At 44.5% G+C, this 20,057-nt stretch overlaps 1 protein-coding gene across 3 annotated transcripts in view; it reads right to left on the bottom strand.

Annotated features, from left to right (window-relative positions):
* The window catches only part of LOC138566967 (sulfotransferase 6B1-like), a 320,429-nt gene that overhangs the window by 176,327 nt on the left and 124,045 nt on the right, over positions 1–20,057 (bottom strand). The gene's annotated exons all lie outside the window — the stretch shown is intronic.

Below are 20,057 nucleotides of genomic sequence, written 5' to 3'. Positions count from 1 at the left end.
AAAACCTTTTACCAGTTACAAAAGTAATCAAATCATCAAAATATTTTGTTTTCCGTTTCTTACGATTTCCTAACAAAGGAAAAGAAGACGTTAGGCACCCATTATTAGTCTTTACAGTTTGTGCGCTTTCAATTGAACATTTCTTTTAAAAAGTTTATCAAAGCCAGACAGAGTTAGCGACAGTCTATCCCCCTCAATCTTTTGGATCCACCGCTGGTCGGCCGAGAACGATGGTCTGTCGTTAATGTATTTGCCCAACCCTTTAGTCCTCAATTCTGTCATTGCTAAGTGCTGGAGAGTTTCCTTGGCATCTTTGCAGGAGCACAATCTGCAACTGAAGTCAACTTCATTCCCTGCCACCCGGGCACCCAAGATCTCTCTGGTAGGAAAGAGTTTTAGTCGAAACCACATAAACTGTGCACAATGGCAACTGCGTGAACATTTTAGTAGGCACTTTGGAAGAGAGTTGAGCGAGCGTGCTTCAAAGAGGGCTTTCCCATAGCACTTGAAACACAGTCTGTCCTGCTGTGTTTTGATCCAATCATGAGCCCATAATTTGTGTTGTCACCCCAGTGGGATTAGTTAACATTTCCACAGAAGAATCGATGCCCCCTAGAATCGCGGTGCAAATGTTCTTCCATTCTCGTAAAGTGCCTTCTGACCTTTCCAAAAGAGTTTGAAATCCACTGGCAGCGTTGGTAGTATGCATTTACGGAGCAAGACCAAGGACTTCCAAACCACCATCGCGTACATGGAGGTTAGGTCAAGCTCCATTCTTATAGCCGGGATAGGGGTCATTTTCGGGAGATTGAGGACCTTTCTCCAAAATAGGCCCTCCCAGTCAATATACAATGGGCTCCATGGAGAAAATGTGAGTGGATTTCCTCATTGCAGCAGTGGGTCATGTAACAGTGGACCAGTTTGGCTACTTTGACGAAAAGACTACTGCTCTGCAAGGAATACCTGGATCAGTGGACAAAACTCCTACTCTGCCGCAACTTAGTACTAAACCAGCAGTGATCCTAATCATAAAAATGAAACAGGCTCAGCCCCAAAGGTATATCGCCTTCACCTCTTTAATGTAACCTGGGCTAAGGGCAGGCTTGTCTACTCAGGAAGGATGTGAGGTACCACAGAAGCAGTACAAGCACGAATAGTACTCTGGTAGCAACATAAAACGTGTCCAACCAAGGTTCTATGAAAATGGGATACTTTAATTACCGAACTAATAAAAACAATAATGACTTACCCCTTTAAGGGGAAACGAGAGAACACATATTTTGGAATAAAGGGGCACACATGGTTTGAAGACAGGCGTAGCAAGGCAAACGGTTTCTGCAGAAAATGTTCTAAAAGTCAATAGGGCCTACTAAAGCCAGCCGATGGCACAGAACCTCGATCAGTTCCCTTACTCTTGTTTTGCAGGCTTGTCGGCGGCAAGTCAAGTCTGTACGCTTTTAGTGCCAAGTCGGTGTTGAGTCATATAGCGGCTACGGGATCCAATTACACAGTGCAGATCGGCAGTGGTTACTGCTTGCAGGTCGAAGGCATTAGGAAATGGGGTGCAGTGCCAGGTCGGCAGCACTGAACGGTATGACGGACTTGGATGAAGGGAAGCAAAGACTTGGCTTCACCGGTCAGCGATGTGATGCCATCTGGTGAGGGTGGGAAAGGCTGCTTTTTTGGTTTTGATCAAATACAATTATGCATGTAATTCTGTTTCTGAAAGGGTAGTATGCTAATCAGACCCACCTTTCACGAAGCTCCATGCCAAAAGTATAGTGCATACATGTGTCCTTGCTGCACCAGTCACCTGACAACTGCGGCCCCTGCTCTTCAGGGGTACAGGGAAGGTTCAAAGGTCACATGTGCATTTCTGGCAGAAGCTTCCTTTACACATCTGACTCAACATGTAATAACTGCTGCTTTATCGGTCTGGTGGTAGGCTCATTTCTAAGACTAAGCCATACCTGGTTACTGTATGGTGACTGATTAGAGCATATAATTATTAAAATTGTGTCAACATGATATGATATAAGTGTCCGCTCTGTGAACCCAGACCAGATATGTGAGGGCAATGTCTATTAATGGTAGCCCAGTTGTATATACTGCTCAGTGAGACCATTGCCAGAATGCGGACTTCCTTTGATTCCCCAGGAGGAAGGGTACAACACCCCTCAAGCCACAGGAGCTCTCACTAGTAGATCTCCTGGGAACCCTGCTTCAAAGGGGTGCTCACATAACAAAGGCCAGACTCACACCAGTGTGTTGCACAACAAAGGGTCTTTGAAGCCTACAGGCTTGGGAAGAGGGCAGAGTTAGAATAGCCAAAGAGAGAAATTGTATCTGAGATGGTTTCCACCATTTTGCTTTTCTGTGGGCCTCTCATTACTTCCTGCCGCCTGCATTTCTTGCAGAACAAGACCCTCAGAGTATGATGCAAGAAAGCAAGGGTCACTTTACAGTGACAGGTATTGGGCCGATTACTGCAGGATTACTCTTGTCCAATCCCCAGTGACAACTTGCCTTAATTAGGAAGGGTTATTCAACTCCTTCCTGGATTCATTTTGATTTTCAAGAAGAATTACTGTAAACTCTCTTGGCGGTGCAGTCAATTCAAAGTCCTTCAACAGTGAAGTGAAGATAAAAGGCTTCCAAAGCTCAGGAGAGGTCTGTCTCCTAGACATTCCGAGCAGGGTCGGACTGGGGCATAAAATGATCTCGGGTACCAGCGAAAAAGTGTCCCACAGCTGCAAATGGGAATTCATTCCTTTTATGACACTGTTTAAATAGTACCCAACAGGGAGTTTTTTGATCAAATGTGATGCAAATTGTGCATTTTAAAGAATATTTATTCAGCAAGATTGGTCAAAACTATTAGCTGCATATTGATGTAATTCATCAAACTGGCCCACATTGGCCCAAAAAAGTGGCCCACTTTGACCCAAAAAACTGACCCACACAGGCTTTTTGCGTTTTTGGTTTGGCCATGAGCCTATTGCCCTATAGGCCAGTCCGAGCCCGATTCCCAGGGAATGGGAAAAGGGGGTGACTGCTGTTTGTAACAAGGTCAGTCCTTTTTCCAGCTGCACTGGAACCAGGCTCTTTACTGGAAGTGAAGGATCCTATGTAGGTGCCACCAACCTCCCTGGATTGGAAGTGCCGAATTAAAGGACTTTCCCTTACCTGGAGGCCATAGATGGGGACTTCCAGTAACCACAAAGCCCAAGAGTAGCTCGAATCACGTTAGCACAGCTTTGAACTGCCTCTGGCCCGTGTTTGTCACCCTTCAAACTGACAGGACGTGTGATGTTGCTTTTGGCACTCAACGACTGTAAACTGTTCATCTGCATCTTCAAATCAGCTTGCCGACAATCACACGGGCAGTGTTTATAATTGCCTTGGTTCGAACTCCTATTCACCAGTGCAGAAGCCTTCGACTCGCCACTTCAAGCACTGCATCGGAACAACAGATTGTAAAGCGATCTTTCTTCCTGCACTCCATACCCCAATAATAATAATAATAAACTCAAACTGCTGGAAGCCATTATGTCACGCATCGATTCGATACAGCGATAACATCATCTCAAATTGAGTTGACCACCGAACTGAACCTGTTGGACCCCTTGAACCACACTGCATCAAACTTCAACTTAAACCACACAGAGCCCTGTCTTGATGCCAACCAGCTGCCTGGATCATCGTGACTTGATGCATCTCTAACCCGGTTTGACCACAAGGAAAGCATCGAGAAGCCCAGTTCAACAGGGTCAAACCATCTAAGACCAAGAACAAGATATTGTCCAAATTTGGGACCATAGTGACATATTGGCATCATTGCAATTCCTTGCCAGAATGTTTTACTGGCGTGAAAGGCAAAGGCAACATGAAGAGTATTGTTACAAGCATTTGTGCCGCAGCAATGACATGTTTTCTTCCTGTGGCAGGAGATTTTTACTGATATTAAGGGCAAATCCAACAAAAGAACATTCATACATGGGGATACTGCCATACCCTGACAGAGCCAACATGAACATGTTTTCTTATGGTATCATTGCTGTGCTTAAACATACTGACCATGCACAGAGTTGGCATATTTGGGTGCCAGGACTCAGGAGCCAGACACAGCCCTCTTATTTCTATGCTAGGTGAACTATTTAAGGTTTGATTTAAAATGCATAATTACATCTTTCAGTGTGGCATGCCCCTATAGCAGCATGAACAGCTTGGGCGTGCAGGGGGTGTCCTCAGCATGGCTTACAGAGGTTCCCCACATTTTGTGTTAGGCCACTGGTAAGGTTGTGGGAGTAGAGTAGTACTAAAGAGGATAGTTTTAGTGGTGTGGGAGGAGAGTAGTATTGGTTTGGGAGAAGGAAAGTAGTAGTGGTAAGAGGGGAGTAGTAGGAGGGGTAGAGTAGCAATGGGAGGAGGAGAGGAGTGGTGAGAAGGAGTAGAGTAGAAGCGGAGAAGAGTAGTAGTAAAGAGTAGTGGGAGAAGTAACATCAAAGGGTGGAGGTGAGGACTAGGCAGAGTGAAACATCTAAGAAAATGAAGTAAGAGTTGAAAAGAAGAGGTAAGGATGGGTATGATTGAACTAGCCCGAATACAAAAGTGCAATGCACTATCCCAATTCCCATTAGAAGAGTAACCTTTGGATAGAGTAGGGGCAGTTAGGAAGTCCCTGATTTTAGGAAGACGCCACTAAACAAAAACAGAGTTTAGACAGTAGGGGTCAACATTTGCTAGTACTAATCAGGTGTACAGGCACCTAGGTTAGCTAGGAAGGTCATAACAAGATAAGAGGGACGGACGGCCCTAGGGCCCACAAAGAGAACAATAAAAACCCTTGGACCACCTCACAGACAGTGTGATTTTTTTGCCATGTGATTTCTGTGCCAGCTGTGACATAGTAATATCCCAATCCTGGACCACTTGTACTTTTGCCTGAAGTGGCTCCTTCTTACCACAACCCACTTGGTGTGGTAGGGAAGTAACATCCCCTGTGCTATTGGGTCTCTGAAGCATAGTCTTGTCAGTCAAGCCAGCATTCTGCATTGCTTGTAGTATCTGCTTCATATCGGATAGATGGCCTACCAATGCGTGGCAGAACACTGCAAAATCAACTAAATGGGCAATGCTGAATTCTTGTAATGCAGATAGAACCTGGTTTACCAACTTATGAAAGGTTGCAGAGGCAGTTCTTACCCAAAAGGGCATAACAGTGATCTGGTAGGGCCCATCTGGAGTGGAACATGAAGACCTCACCTTTGCCTTTTTATTTTATGTTATTTCTTTGTTAAGCGCCAACAGCCTGCTGTCTGTCAGGCCAACCTGCCAGTACCCAGTCATGAGGTCAAAGATGCTCATGAACTTGGCATCGCATAACAGGTCAATATGTTCATCTAGACGCAGTATGGGGTGTGCATCTGTTTTAGTCACAGAGTTGAGCCCTCTGCAGTCCACACAAAAGCAAACTTTAGTTTTCACATTACTGGACTTTTTAGGAACCAGCACCCCACGGCTAACCCATGGACTATGGTTGGCTCATTGACCCCGAGGGCCAACATCTTAGATAGTTCATCCTTGATGGCGTCCCTTAACTTGCCAGACATCCACTGAATTCTGTTATTCACTGGCTTAGTGTCTCCTGGGTCAAAGCCATGGACACACCAGTCGGTGCATCCCCAAGTCAATGAGTATAGACCGGCAAACTGGCACACCATCCAGGCACACCATCCGCTGGCAGTCTCACAATTGCTGTTCTGTCAGGTTAACAGGAGATTTCCACCACTTCTATTTACCCATCTTGGGTGTCTTTGTGCAGCAAGTCCTCGAGCAGTCTTCTCTTCAGACTTACCACCAATCATCAGATACAACACCAAGTCATCCTTGTTGTAATGAGGTTTCAGCCAGTTGACATTGTAGGCTCTGTGCTTCTGTCCAAATTTCATGATGTGAACTCAGTTGCTGTGGCCATCTGGTCATGGCAGTGACTTTAATCAACTTCTGGCTAGCGTTACGATTCTTGGTATACCATCTATGTGCGGAGACATTCTGCATCTTAACCCAAGAAGATAAAGGGTTACCGTCCCGTGCTTCTTGCACCAGACATAAGAGGATGGCCAAACAGAAGCTCAAAGAGACTAAGCCCGACTCCATTCTGTGGCACCTATAGCTGAACAGAAGGCATGGCAGGAGAACATCCTATTTTCCCCTAAGGTGCTCTTCAAGCCACCTATCATGCATTTCAGAGTCTTGTTGAATGTCTCCACAAGCCCATTGGTTTGGCAATGGAAAGCTATTATGAACATAGAAGTAATGTCAAACTATCATAGCCATCACCACCAACACAACTACAGGGGGCTCGATACTCTTCAAGGGGCCTGGTTCAAGGTCCCTGTGACATGGTCTACCACTACCAAAATTGACCAGTTCCTTGAATCGGTTTGGGGATCCAAGGACCCAAAATGTCCATTCCTATCTTATTGAAAGACCACCCAGCCATTGGTAGCGGCATTAAGGGGCCTTTGTTGCCCCGCCTGACTTACCAGAGGTTTGGCAGCTCTGACCGGAGCGCAAAAATTCCTTGATTTTTACACCCATAGGAGGTCAGTAAAAAATGGGCAGACAACTTGTCAGCTGCCTTGGTCACTCCTAAGTGACCTGCCAAGGGAATGTCATAAGTCTGGTCCAGTTTGAAACACCTCTGGCACTGGAGAACAACCTATCTCTGGCTTCCCTCAGCCTCGGAATTCTTGGGCTCACTGTCAGGGATCACAGGCTGCAATGGCCTGTGTGGCGCTGCTGGAAGCGGATTTGTGCTACATTTACCCCCAAGATGGCGGTTCCTAACAGCAGTAGCGTTCCAGTTGCTGGCTACATTATCAAGAGGCTGACCCGGCACCCCTGTGGCTGACAGAGGATTTCAGGAAGCACGTACAGAGTCACTATGCGTTGCTACTCTTCTTAGCAAAACGCTCCAAGCTTTGTTTCCAGCCCGTGTCCCTCTCGTGTCAAGTCTCTCCTTCCCGGTGGCTCCGCCCACCTCAATCCCGACACGCAAGCGACTTCCAGTCCTTAGCCACGGCGATCTCTGAATCGGCAGACACTCGCTATTCTACTTACTGGGAACTGCAGGTGTACGCAGGCAGTGTACAGACCTGCCCCCCCACCATTGCATACTCAATGCTGACAAACACAGCCTCGGCTTATATAGACTTGCAAGCTTCTACTCCTGTCAGCCGATCTACATCTATTCTGCTGAACAAAACACTACAGTCCTATAACCTGGGTGGAATCTAAAAGGCACAGTCTGACTTCCATCTTGGGTGCACTATACAACTCCAGCCCATCTCGTCAAGAATGAACAAGTACGAGAGAAGACACAGGGTGTTCTTCCCCAGAGGGTTTCCCTGGAAACTCTACTCTCTCAGTTTCACTAAGAGAGAGTAGGGTGACCAGGAGGACTCCTTGTCCTCACTCTGCCACCTCGGATCCAAGTTAGCTAAACTTCATGTTCATCCTGGTAAAATTCTTGGTGAGCATCACACTCACTGTACAGGTAACAGTTCTCACAGTACACCTTGAACAACACAGGGGCATCACTCAGACTGTTCATCTGACTGCTTTCACAGACCTGCCAGAGTGGTGTAGTCTCTCTGCACCTTGCGAAAGTTAGCCTGACTTGGGCCTCCAACTGAGGCCGACTCACTTGGTTCTGGCAGGCTCCTGAGGTTTGAAGCCATCATGTCCTCCATCTCGGGTTCCTTTTCTATGTTAGTAGACAACCCTGAGATCACTGAATCCCTCGCTACCTGTGACAAGAGGGCATGGGGACCCCGATCAGCCTGCAGCGTGAGGCCTACCAGGGTTTTCACTAGAGCCAGTCCTGCCCCACAGGTGGGCCTGGGAGTTCTGAGGGCAGCAGTCCCTGTTCCTACTTCATGTGCCTGCATGCTTGAAATGAGTACCACTACTTCTTGCCCCATACCTGTTGAGTCCACTGCTTGCCATATTGTTTCTGTTTACGCAAGTAAACTACATTTCCCAGAAGATCCGTTGATGGAAGATCAAGAGAGAAACCTGCCTGGGAGAGAGACCGGGGAGAGCTTCCGGACCTCGGAGCAATCCACACTGAACCTGCATCTCAGACCAGAAAAACGGAGGCACTATGCGATGGGGATTAATGTGATGGCTCCAGCATCAGTGATTACGTAGTTGTAGAGCGATTTCGTTAGTACATCAGCAATCGCAGTGCACTCAAAAGGGCAATGCTCTTACCTGCAATCTTGCTGTGTAGCAGTCCCCTGTGAAACCTGTATCCCCCACACGCCAGAAAGCCCTCACACTGGGACATTGAATCGATTCTCACTGATGCGTGCTGCCATTGACTAAAGTCGATAGACCCAGGCATGATAAAGCGATGCGGATTAAGATCCATTTTGTGCGTTCTCATTTGTAACACTTCCCCAGGGGAAAGGAAAGCCAGTGGTTAGCACTGGGAACTCTTACCTGCAATCTTGCTGTGTAGCAGTCCCCTGTGAAACCTGTATCCCCCACACGCCAGAAAGCCCTCACACTGGGACATTGAATCGATTCTCACTGATGCGTGCTGCCATTGACTAAAGTCGATAGACCCAGGCATGATAAAGCGATGCGGATTAAGATCCATTTTGTGCGTTCTCATTTGTAACACTTCCCCAGGGGAAAGGAAAGCCAGTGGTTAGCACTGGGAACCAGGTGAGGGAGAGAGCCAACGGGGCCTGATGGGGGAAGATAGAGAAAGGGACAGGAAACAGAAAGGGACAGGAAATTATTCAGGTGATGTCAAGGAAGAAGGAGGACCAACAGATCAAGTGGAAGGACAGTGTAGAAGTGCATGGAGGAGGATGGCTGATTAAGTCTGCAAGGTGAGGTATTGGTTATTTGGAGAAGTGATACTTGGGATTGAGTGGGTGTGCAAGGTGACTGGGGAAATGAAGAGTAAATGTGAGGGAAGGTGTGGGTTAAGAGTAGTACTAGTGTGGGGAGGAGTGAGTAGTACAGTGAAGAGGAATGAGTAGTATTAGTGGAAAGAGGGGAGAGTAGAATTGGTGTGTGTGGAGGACTGAGGAAATCAGAGAGTAAGATTAGAGGGTGGAGGTAGGAAATAGAAAGAGGAACATAGGAGGGATAGAGGAGGAAGAGTGAGGGGAAGAGTGGAGACTGTGAGCGAAGCAGGAGAAAGGAGAGGAGGAGGAAAGGGACAGACATAAAGGAGAGGAACAGCCATTAGTCAGGCCTTTTCAATTCTAAAAACATCCCCTTAACTGGCTAAGAGAGTTTGTGTGTTCTTGAGCCCATCTGCGACCTCCCGTAGTAGGCACTAGGCGTTCTCCCGCAGGAGCGGATGCCTCAGTGGACATAGGATCTGGACTAAGCGCTACCAGCGTCTCTGGTCTCTCGCACTCTCTAGCTGCAATAACCTTGGAGCCCATGGCCTCAAGTGCTTCTTCTCTGGCTGCATCCTTAGTCCTAGTGAGAATGTGCATATCCACTCCCCTTTGTTCCTCATGACAACAAGTACAAGAGTGGTACTTTCATGATACACGGCACTCATGAAAATCTCCTTGCATTTGGCTACTTGCTTCCAGCGCTCACTTCCTCCCTTACCTCTCATCCCTATGATACTACCTCTTCTTCCACCCATCTTGAAATTACCAACACCCCATACCCACTGTGCCTGCTTCCAACAACCCCAACATGTGCCTGCCTCAGAATCTTGGTCTGTGAACCATTCTCCTTTTCTTATTAACCACCCACCTCCTTCCTGTCAGAAAAGGGTTCTAGACCCATCCTTTCCATCAGCCCAGTCTGCACTTGAACACGGCCCCAGTATTCACAACTTCATTGAAGATCTTTAGAAGGACTTATGTTTAACAGAAACCTTTCTGAAATGTGTACCTCTGTAATTGACACTCCTCCCACCCAATCATAAAATCTCGACAAACCTCTGACAAAACAAACATGGGGGTAGGGCTGATCGGATTTATCCAGTTCACGTCCCCACTACCTTGATGCCAATTCCCAACACCTCTTCCGTTGAAGTGCATCATCAGCCCTAACAATTGCCTGATGATAGCCACCATCTAGAGATCTTGGGCATGCTACTAGGTTTTCAAATAGTCAGATTACGTCTCAGAATCTGGAACTATTAGCTCGTTTTACCATCACACCAGCCAATCCCAATCTTTGGTTGGTTTGTCCAACCAACAAGAGTCTTAAAGCATTCCCTTCCCTTGAGACTCCTTAGCCAGGGGTGTTGCTAGGTTTGTAAAAGATCTGGGGCTACGTGACTGTCAGGACTCAAGGCTAGCTAGCCTTTTGGTTGTAACCCCTGAGCTTCTATCCGGGGCTACGCCAAATGACCCGGGCCTATAGCCATCCAAGCCCTTCCCTAGCGGCACCTCTTTCCTTACTCCGATAGTCTGGTAAACCACCTCTACACATGTAGAAGGTCACAAAATGAACATCAACAAATCCCCTACAAACATCTAGCATTGAAGAAAGCCACCAAGCATGGGGTGATAACTCCCCGCTAATCACAAACCTTCCTAAACCTAGAAAAGCCTGCAACTAATCCTCCCAACATACCTTTGGCACCATCCTAGTATTACCCATAAAAAGGGCACTTCTGATCACGTTTCTGACACTTTCAGTGACCCTATAATCCCAGACAGTCACCAGGAGGTCCCACCATCTGCAAAAAATGCAAACCTGCATCCCAAACCATTTTTTTGGTCTGATCCACAACTGGCCCATCTAAAAAAAAAAAATAAGGCTTGAGCAACACAATTGAAAAACCATGGACCCCAAATGATAAGAAATAAAGTCTCAGTCAGTGGAAAGACTACAATGCAGTAATCATCCTTAAAAAAGGCCTTTATACAGGACCACATCTCTTAGGACAAAAATCCTGTCTCTGAACTTTTCAGGATAGATAATGAACTTTGATCCTCTGAACAGTGTGCTTAATTACCTGCAGTTCTAGAGCTTTCGCCAATCGTCTGACAGTTTTCTTTAATAAAAAATTGAAGGCCTCCAACACTAGCTGTAGTTCAAACAGATAGGCCGCCCAACTTAGTGAGGAAAATGTATGTGCTGTTTCCTTTGCAATAAGACATCGATCAACAAGTCTGATGTCAAAGGAAATTAAATCACCCTCTGAACACAGTCCATTCATGCCCTGCAAAAAGCATGAACAAGAACATGTGCATGATCGTTCCGGCACTATCCTCTGATTTACAGCTTCATCTCAGCGGGTGCTTTCTCTGCCTTGTGACAACTCAAGTAACTTAACCTCTGCCCAATTGCAATATCTTAGAAAAAGCAACCCCATTCAATTGCTGACAGAGTACGGAGAATCAAACATCTAGGTACATGAGTGTAAGCAAACATTGGCCGCAACTGCATAAAGCCTACAGAGGGTTGCTGGTTTGGTACAGATGAAAATAATGAAATGAAGTCCATACAGGCAAAGTCCATAATCAAAGGTGATAGGTGCACGCACATACCGAACATTAATATTTGGAACCTGATATCCCTAATCATAAAACTAAAACACTGGCTTTGATAATATGATCTTTCTGCTAAGAGGTAACATTACTGTTAATAGACAATAGATCAACCACAAACAGGATTAGTGTTCTTCATCCTAAAATGGTGGGATCCTAAGACTAGAAGGAACTCAAGCCATCTTCTCTTTTTACAGCACTAAGATACAAATAGAAATAAAATGGTCAATGCATCAAGACAGAACACATGGTCAATCGGGCCAACAGGGCTCTCTCCACACAAAGAGCCCAGGCATCTAACTAATGATAGAAGACTGTACATGAACGGGTGACTCAACATAGTGAAAGCCAACATTACAAAATACAAGTCAAGATTGAAGCAGATTCATATATGGTTGCTGTTTTACCTATCCGCAGAGAGTCCATTCAGTCCAAAATAACAAATATACAGTACAGCCAACACTAAGTGGGATAAGCAGACTACAACACACCAATACAGGGCCCGAGTAAGAGTGCAGTTGCATTTCCTATGCAAAGCATGTCAGCATACAGTAACTTTTTTGGGTCCACAGGATTACAAATCATGCAGACCCAAACAGGACTACTAATTTTGGAGACCCATTGGACTCCAGGGGGATTTTTTTTTATTATCGTGCAAGGACGGTAAATGCTACCGGGTAAAAACCGGGCGTAAAAGAGGAGTTTCATGTTTGGAACAGTGGGTGTTTTATCACTACTGCCAAACTTGTAATGAGGCCCTCAGAGTCTTATGATGAATGCACTTTTAACTGATATTCAACTACGGTAAGGGGCCGGCACAAGCGGATGCTGAATTTTGCCAGTAGTTATGTAAAAGAGAAGCACTGAACTACTACACCATTGATCGTAAAGGTAATTCTGCTGGTACGTCACTGCCAATAATGATCTGGATTGGAAATCCTACACTGCCTTCCGCAAACTGCTGAAAACCACTCTGTTCAACTAAGTCTTCTTTCCACCCTTCCGATATATGCTGCCTAAATGTAACTTAGTGAACCTACATAGCATGTCCAACACTGGCGTTCCATGTACTATTCCACCTTTTCTCAATGTATTCCTGTACCAAGTGAGCATACTGTAACAGCGCCACGATGCACCTGGGCCAATGTGCGCTATACAAATTCAAATAAATAAATCTAAGAGAGCAGGTCAGTTTCAGGCGGGCAGAGGATAGGCTGTGTAACCAGTGCACATATTATAGTGACAAGTAACATGTGGGGCAACCAGTAACTAAAAGTAAAATGCAGCAATGATTTAGGTGCCCAGTGTGACAACAAATACAGCCTAATAAAATAAATTAATACAAACAGAATCCACAAAAGCACTGACCCGCAAAATTGGTGTGCCAGAACAGTTTTGAGAATTTCAGCCAATAATAAAGAGTGTGATGCTCACCAAGAATTTTACCAGGTTGAACAAGATTGAGTTTGATCATAAATTTTGTAGATTATTTAGCAACTTGATGGAAGAAACCCTAAGTCATCTGATAATTGTATGTGAAAGCCTAAATGAATTGCGTATCCAATATTTTAAATTGTATAGTAATGTTGTGAATATGTGTGATATGCTTGACCTATGGTCAAAATTTTTACAAGGTGATGATATTAATGTGATTTATTACACTGTTAAATTTTATCTTCATATAGTTGAGATTTTTAATTGTTTTCGTGAGTAAGTTGTAATAACTGAATGAAATTAATTTAATCTGTATCAATCAATGTTATATAAAGCCTTGTGCTATATGTATAATACAAATAAAATAAAATAAATAAAGCAAAAACGCACCTTTGAACAAAATTATCTTAAATTGGGAATGATAAAGTTAGCAGCACATAGCATGAAAGTGCTGCACAAGTGTTAGCCGTGGGCTAGACAAGGGAACATGTGACAAATGCCATCAATCTCCTTATTTTATGATTTGCACTGACTCTTGTGCGTTTAATATGGAGTTACATTTTCATTAGGGTGCTCACTTCTTGTTTATTCTTTATTTTGTTTGTAGTGATGTGCCACCTTCCATTACTTATTTTATTTTTTATTATTTTTATTTTTTACATGCACATAGGTGAACTTCTACATTAAGATTGGTTTACAATTGAAAGACTGGAATGTTGTTTATGAAATGTTGATCATTATAATACATTTTTGAACTGTATGAACAGTATGCTAGTGACTAATTGCCCATTATATATCCCTGAAGAAGCGCTGTATGCAAAACAGATGGAATTTTAGGCACAATAAGCAGGCATTACACACACACACACACATCATTTGTGTAAATAAAGACCTATAGGTGAAATGTAGCTATATAACTGGGACATAACAGTGGTTTAAAAATAAACTGCAGAACAAAGGCTAGAAATGTTCTTGAGCAAATGGAGTATTTGTTTAGAAGGCAAAATAATTAGGCTCACAGAGTCAGCAAGTAAGAGCTTCCGCAAAACCAGGTTAAAAGGGGTGCAGAGAATTAGGGATCGATCACATGCATCCATGATCATCAGTCGGGGTCCCGACCCTTGGAATCAGCCCTCCCATTCATGAGGGACGAGTCCTTGGCCGCTCTGGACGAGAATGCCCCTGCTGTAGCCATCCTACTGGATGGGCCCGCTGCCTTCTGCAGCTTCAACCATGCCACCCCCCAATCACCTAAAATACACTTTCAGCATCAACGGTGCAAACCTCTGCTGAACTGCCCGTTCCCTAACTGACAGAATCATGTGCTCCTGTAAGCCCCTTCCTCTCTGATCAAGCAACCCTGAAGTTGCAGCGTCATCCTTTTACCCCAAGTTATTCAATGTCTACCTCAACCCCCCCGGCACATCACTTCTAGTTTCTTTGATAGCTTCCAAACATGCATGGACAATTAGCAGATTGTGTTCAAACTCACAAAGTCATCCATGGACTCGTGGGCCATTGCCCCTTGCCCCCTAAAGATCCAGGACTGTACGACTGACCGCAACTTCTTATACCAAAATTCTACACTTAATATCTCTCCATCCAACCTCCTTCCCTTTCTCATGGCCCGCCTCCATAGAAGACCACTCTCCTTTCCAGTTCGGCCAAACATCTGTGAATTGTCTTGGATGGGCTGCTATCATTCACACAAAAAAGCCTTGCGAGCACAAAGAAATCTGATCACCAAATGCATGCTTGAAGCTGCATCTGGCCTCGCCTGAGCATGCCCCGGAGAGAACAGTCACCTCGGTATTAACATTTCTCAATGATACTATTGTAGGAGCCTGTACTTGTGTCTACCCAAAGTATACATCCAGCATCTCCATCTGATGCAACATAAGCTGCCAGACTGCCCCTTGGCCTAAAACCGTGTGACCACATCGCCCAAGCTCTCATTGCCTTACTCTGGCCCCCAGTAGTGGAGTGCATCACATGTCCAACTCTTTATCGTGCGCAGAGCCTTTTGGACCTCTTGTCCAACATAACACATATAGAAGACCAAACAATACCAACCATCACTTCTAAGATCATCCAGCTCCAAGTGCCCATTGGTGGCCTTAGTAAAGAAAAGTAGCAGAAAAATGTGTGTGCATGTGTCACCACATGCAATGCCCTTCCACAGGACCTGACAACAAATAAAATGACCTGCACTACAAGAAAAGCTTTTTCCTCCTCTCCTCATGAGGTCACGGTCCCCCAAACTCACTCCCACCCATTTCCAGCCTGGACTTACCTGTGTCCCTTCCTGCTCTGCCCGCCCCGTTTTGTATTATCATAATGCGATGCACTGTGTCCAGTGCGATACCTGCTAAGCAGTCCTATGTACGAATGCCTGCACTGCATTGTAGTTCTACTGCACTTGCCTGATCTGAATATTCTCATAAACATGTGAATGATCAGCTGTCCCTGTACCCTTCTGCCCACTGCCCAGGGGGCCCCAGGAAATGACTCGCTCGCAGTCGATGCCTTAGAAACCTCCAATGAATAAATAAATGCAGCATGTGGGACCGGTACTAAAGGACAAGTACTTCTGTTAAATATAAACATTGATCTTAACTTCATAATGCAAAGTTAAAGGCAGCCATGGATTGCATTCCAGGCAGTCCCTGGCACAGCTCGAGACACTGGGCTGGATTCTTTCAAATAGCACTGGGCCTCATTACGACTTCGGCTGTGCAGTAAAAAAAAAAAGTGTCAGCAATTGCATGACCGTTCCTTTTTTTGTGGAAGTAATGAAGTACTGCTGTTTTTACCACACTGCAGAATTTCAAGTTTGGAGGATTAACCTCCAGTAAAAACTGGTGGTGGGGGTCAATTGGGACTACATGTTCCAATCTCTTCGGTGGCATGGATGTGGAGAGCATTTTATCTCCCTGGTCAAGCTTCTATATGCATCCATATCAATCAACGGCCAATCTTCACCCTTCTTACCCTTAAGCAGAGGTACTAGAAAAGGTTGCCCCTTATCCCCCATTCTCTATATTCCTTCTCTGGAACCCTTAATTGAACTCATCAGATCTGACAAACTTATCCCAGGTATCCCCAGTGGGAATTCCAATTTTAAAACTGCTGCTTATGCCGCTGATATTCCTATCCTAATCAAAAATCCTAAAATCCACCTTCCACACGTGCTCTATAGGCTGCTTACATTTTCTTAAGTATCAGATTATAAACTTAATAAAGAAAAATCTGAGATCTTACCACTAAATTCCTTTTGTATCAAACATGACCTAGACGCCTTCAGTTTCAAATGGTGCAACAAATCACTCAAATATTTAGGCATTCACCTTGCATGTTCTACAAGCGACACTATCAAACGAAATAAGCAAATATTGTTAGATAGACTCAGTGAACTCACCTCATCATGCTCTCCCCTTTACCTTTCCTGGTGGGGTCGACTTGATACCATTAAAATGATGCTTTCCCCCATAGTTTTAGATAATTTACAACTCCTGCCAATTCCTCTATCTACGCCATTTTTTAAATCCACCTGCTCTATTCTTCTTAATTTCTTATGGGGCCCCGGTAAAAGTAAACGGATCACTATAGCCAAACTAAAACCCTGTATGAGATGGGAGGAGTCAGATTGCCGGATCTCAAAGCATATCATTCTGTGTTCTTACTTAAGCAATCCCGTGGTTGGTTTGCCCCCAATAATTCCCTCGACATTCCCTCCTGGTGCGTCTTAGAAAAACCCCTATGAGGTAGCAGATCTCATCTATGCCTTTGGTCATCTTTCTTCAGCCCAGTCTGACCCTGTGAAAGCCACCATCTCTGCTCTCATGTTATTTCTCTTTCCACACACATGTGCCCCTGCCAAAAATCTCTCCTTTGATATGGCACAATAAAAATATCACTATTAACAATACAATTGTTTGTCACAAATCCTTGTTAAAATCTGGGATCAGATTAATTCAGCAAATTGTTCATGGTCCCTCCATCCCCCCATTCCAACAATTAAGCAATCTCTTTTCCATCCCTGTGTGGGACTTTAATTTTTATAATAATTTGGTTAATGCCTGCCTGGATGCACTTCATCATTTCTCAAACACCGTCCTTACACCAGATGCCTCAAGACTTTTGTTTTTAACCAAGATATTATCCTCCAATCATGTTGCATGGCCCGCTCGCTCAAAGTGGGAGGAGTACCGGAGCTGTTCTTTAAATGACGAAACATGGTCCCTTTTGTACTCTAGGATCAGGAGCATATCTGCATAAGCCAACATCACGCAACATCAGCTCTTATCAGTATCCTTCTTGGATTTGGATAGTTTGACAGGAGTTATACAAGCTTGATGATAAGTGTTGGCCCTGTGGTTGTGCTCCTGCTTCCTATAAACATATGTTCTTTGACTGATCTTATGTATTTATGTTTTGGCAAAAAGTCTGGAAATTCCTTACACGCATCTTTTTTGTGGACATCCCACTATCCTTTTTAAATATAGGTCTTGGTAGCCAAGTGGTCATTAACACGGAGTTGCATCCCTCTGCCAAACTATGCATTCATAGCCCTTGCTCTGAAGCTTATCACCTCCAACTGGAAAGATTTCCATAATCTTTCTATCAAAGGGTGGTGGAACAATATTTGTCACATACAAAGAATTGAGTCATGTATGGCCTCTTGTTTAGATAACATTCCCAAATTCAATGCCAAATGGATTCTTTTTTACTCGTTATTGAGAGTGCTTTAAATCATCTTCACATGGTTCGTGAACATCAGCTCTGGATCTTTCCTCCTGCTGGATATTGCTGGATCATTAATGCCTGTTCATATGTCTGTTTTAATACTTTATTGCATAAATAATCTGAATATTACATCATTACATTGTGATTGACACCTCCCTTCTCCGTCCCTCCCTCTTATTTCCCTCACAATCTCGTGTTTGTTTGTTGTCGACTCTCTTGTATGTCTCCCCCGTATGTTTTAGGCTTATTAACTAATAGTCGAATGCAGATTTCATTATTGTTGAACCTCCCTTCTTAATGATCACTTCTAGATCATGTTTATATTTCTGCTAGTTGTTTAACCATATCTTCAAATTTCTAGTGTTTAACATGTTGTCTAGGTTATCCTTCATATATTTCTGTAATTGTTTCATTATGTACTGTTCTTATATGCTAAAACCTAATAAAGATTATTAAACTTAAAAAAAAAAAAAAAGATGGTGGCAAATCCTCCACTTTTCCTCAAAAACCATGGCAGAATTATTGCTCGCAGCAATTCTGCCAAAATGCCCCAAGGAGTCCCATGCCCCCCCCCCCCCAAAAAGGGGGATTTACACTGCCGTAATGCCGCTGTAAACCACAAGACCGAGTGGCAGCAACGTAAACTTGTTAGGCGATAATCTGGCAAATTTACTGCCGTATTACCACCAAATTGGTAAGGAGGAGCAGTGTGTTTAATAAACAGATCATGCATGATTTGAGTCACTCTGCAGAACAGAAATACACGGAAAGCAGGCCACGAAACCTGCGCATGTGCTTGTAAACGGCACATTCGGAGGCTCTGGCTACAGTGGATGCCATTTTGTGTCACGGTCATCCAAACACACTGTACATGCTAATTGCATTTTAAACTAAACAGCACTTTCGAATCCGGACTTATATGTATATTTGCAAACAGCCATAGTGTGTACAACATATGTAAAACCCAACACTATCAAGGGTTTTAGCTTAGTGTGAAGCAGATCTCATGCAGTGTTCAAATCATATCCTTTACAATATAGAACACAAGCACACCGCTGTACAACTCATTATAGACGATTAAAGCATGCAACTACCTGCATTTGCGTGAATCCTTTCCTATTAACAGCACAATCTCGCCTGTTGCATGCCGATTATCCTGTTTACAATGCTTGGTTAGCATTTCTCCATGCTAGGGATTTTTATAGCACACACCTAGGTCAGAAGCAGTGGAAGGCTGTGCAGTGGGGGCACTTGCAGGGTAACCGGGGGGAGTGGGCAATCACAGGACTGGGTCGTACAGGCACGCATGGTAATCTGCAGCATATGTTGGAAGAGCAGGGTCTTGTGCAATAACCCAATCACCACCTCAGGAAACAACATTAACATCACAACATAAACCTCCTCATGGTACCTGCACAGTGAACATGAGGGAAATCATCCCCCAAGAATGATTTGGATGGTTTGCATCATTTATGCTAATGTGCGCACCCATGGCTATACACACGATATCTGAACGATTATCATTGAGGCCAAAAAGTAATGCTTCCATTATCCGATTAACTCCTATACCTCAAAACTCCAACAACCATAGTGGAACTAAACTAACACCTGGGTCCACACACCCTCCACTCCCCGACTAACCTCAGACTGGGTGATCTGTGCCCCCCAGTTTCCTGCCCTAGTTGCTAGTAGATCGCTTGCTGCCAAATTGCCTGGCCTCCCCCGCTGTTACCTCCCCTCTCAGGGGTGGACTGGCATGCAGATAGGCCTCGTGCACCCTGGGCCTCTTGTGTGGTAACCTATTTTATTTCGACAATTACTCATAGGAAAGGGGTTGGGCTGGCTGGAAATGCAATATGGGGCCACTTGTAAAATTATTGCCAAGGTCTCTTTTGGTTCCCAGTCCACCACTGCTTCCCTCACTGTGGCCGTCTCCTATGACTTGTAAAGTGCTCTGTTGCTTACCAAAGCTATGTCCACGCTCAATAAATACCCTAATAATAAAAATAATATGTATTAACTAGAAAGGACACACGCAGGACAAATGTCACACTAGCAGCTGTGGTGAGTAGGAACAGGTTGGAAGAATGTGGTTTAAAGCATGGGTGCAGGGATGTTTTGCCCTACAGCTCCTATGGTACTTCACCACAGACTATCATGGCGAGGGCAGATGGGAGTTGTAGTCCAAAACGTCTGCAGAACCAAAGGGTGCAGAGCCCTTGTATAGGGGTAATACCGAAGAGCGTAAAAGAAAGGAACCCCTCAACTCACTGTAGTGACTTCGAAGTGTGATTGGAGGGCATTGCTGATGTCATTTCTGTGAAT

Source organism: Ambystoma mexicanum, chromosome 2p, assembly GCF_040938575.1.
Source record: "Ambystoma mexicanum isolate Mex_15411 chromosome 2p, UKY_AmexF1_1, whole genome shotgun sequence".
Lineage (NCBI taxonomy): Eukaryota > Metazoa > Chordata > Amphibia > Caudata > Ambystomatidae > Ambystoma > Ambystoma mexicanum.
This window is presented reverse-complemented; position numbering and strand designations above follow the sequence as displayed.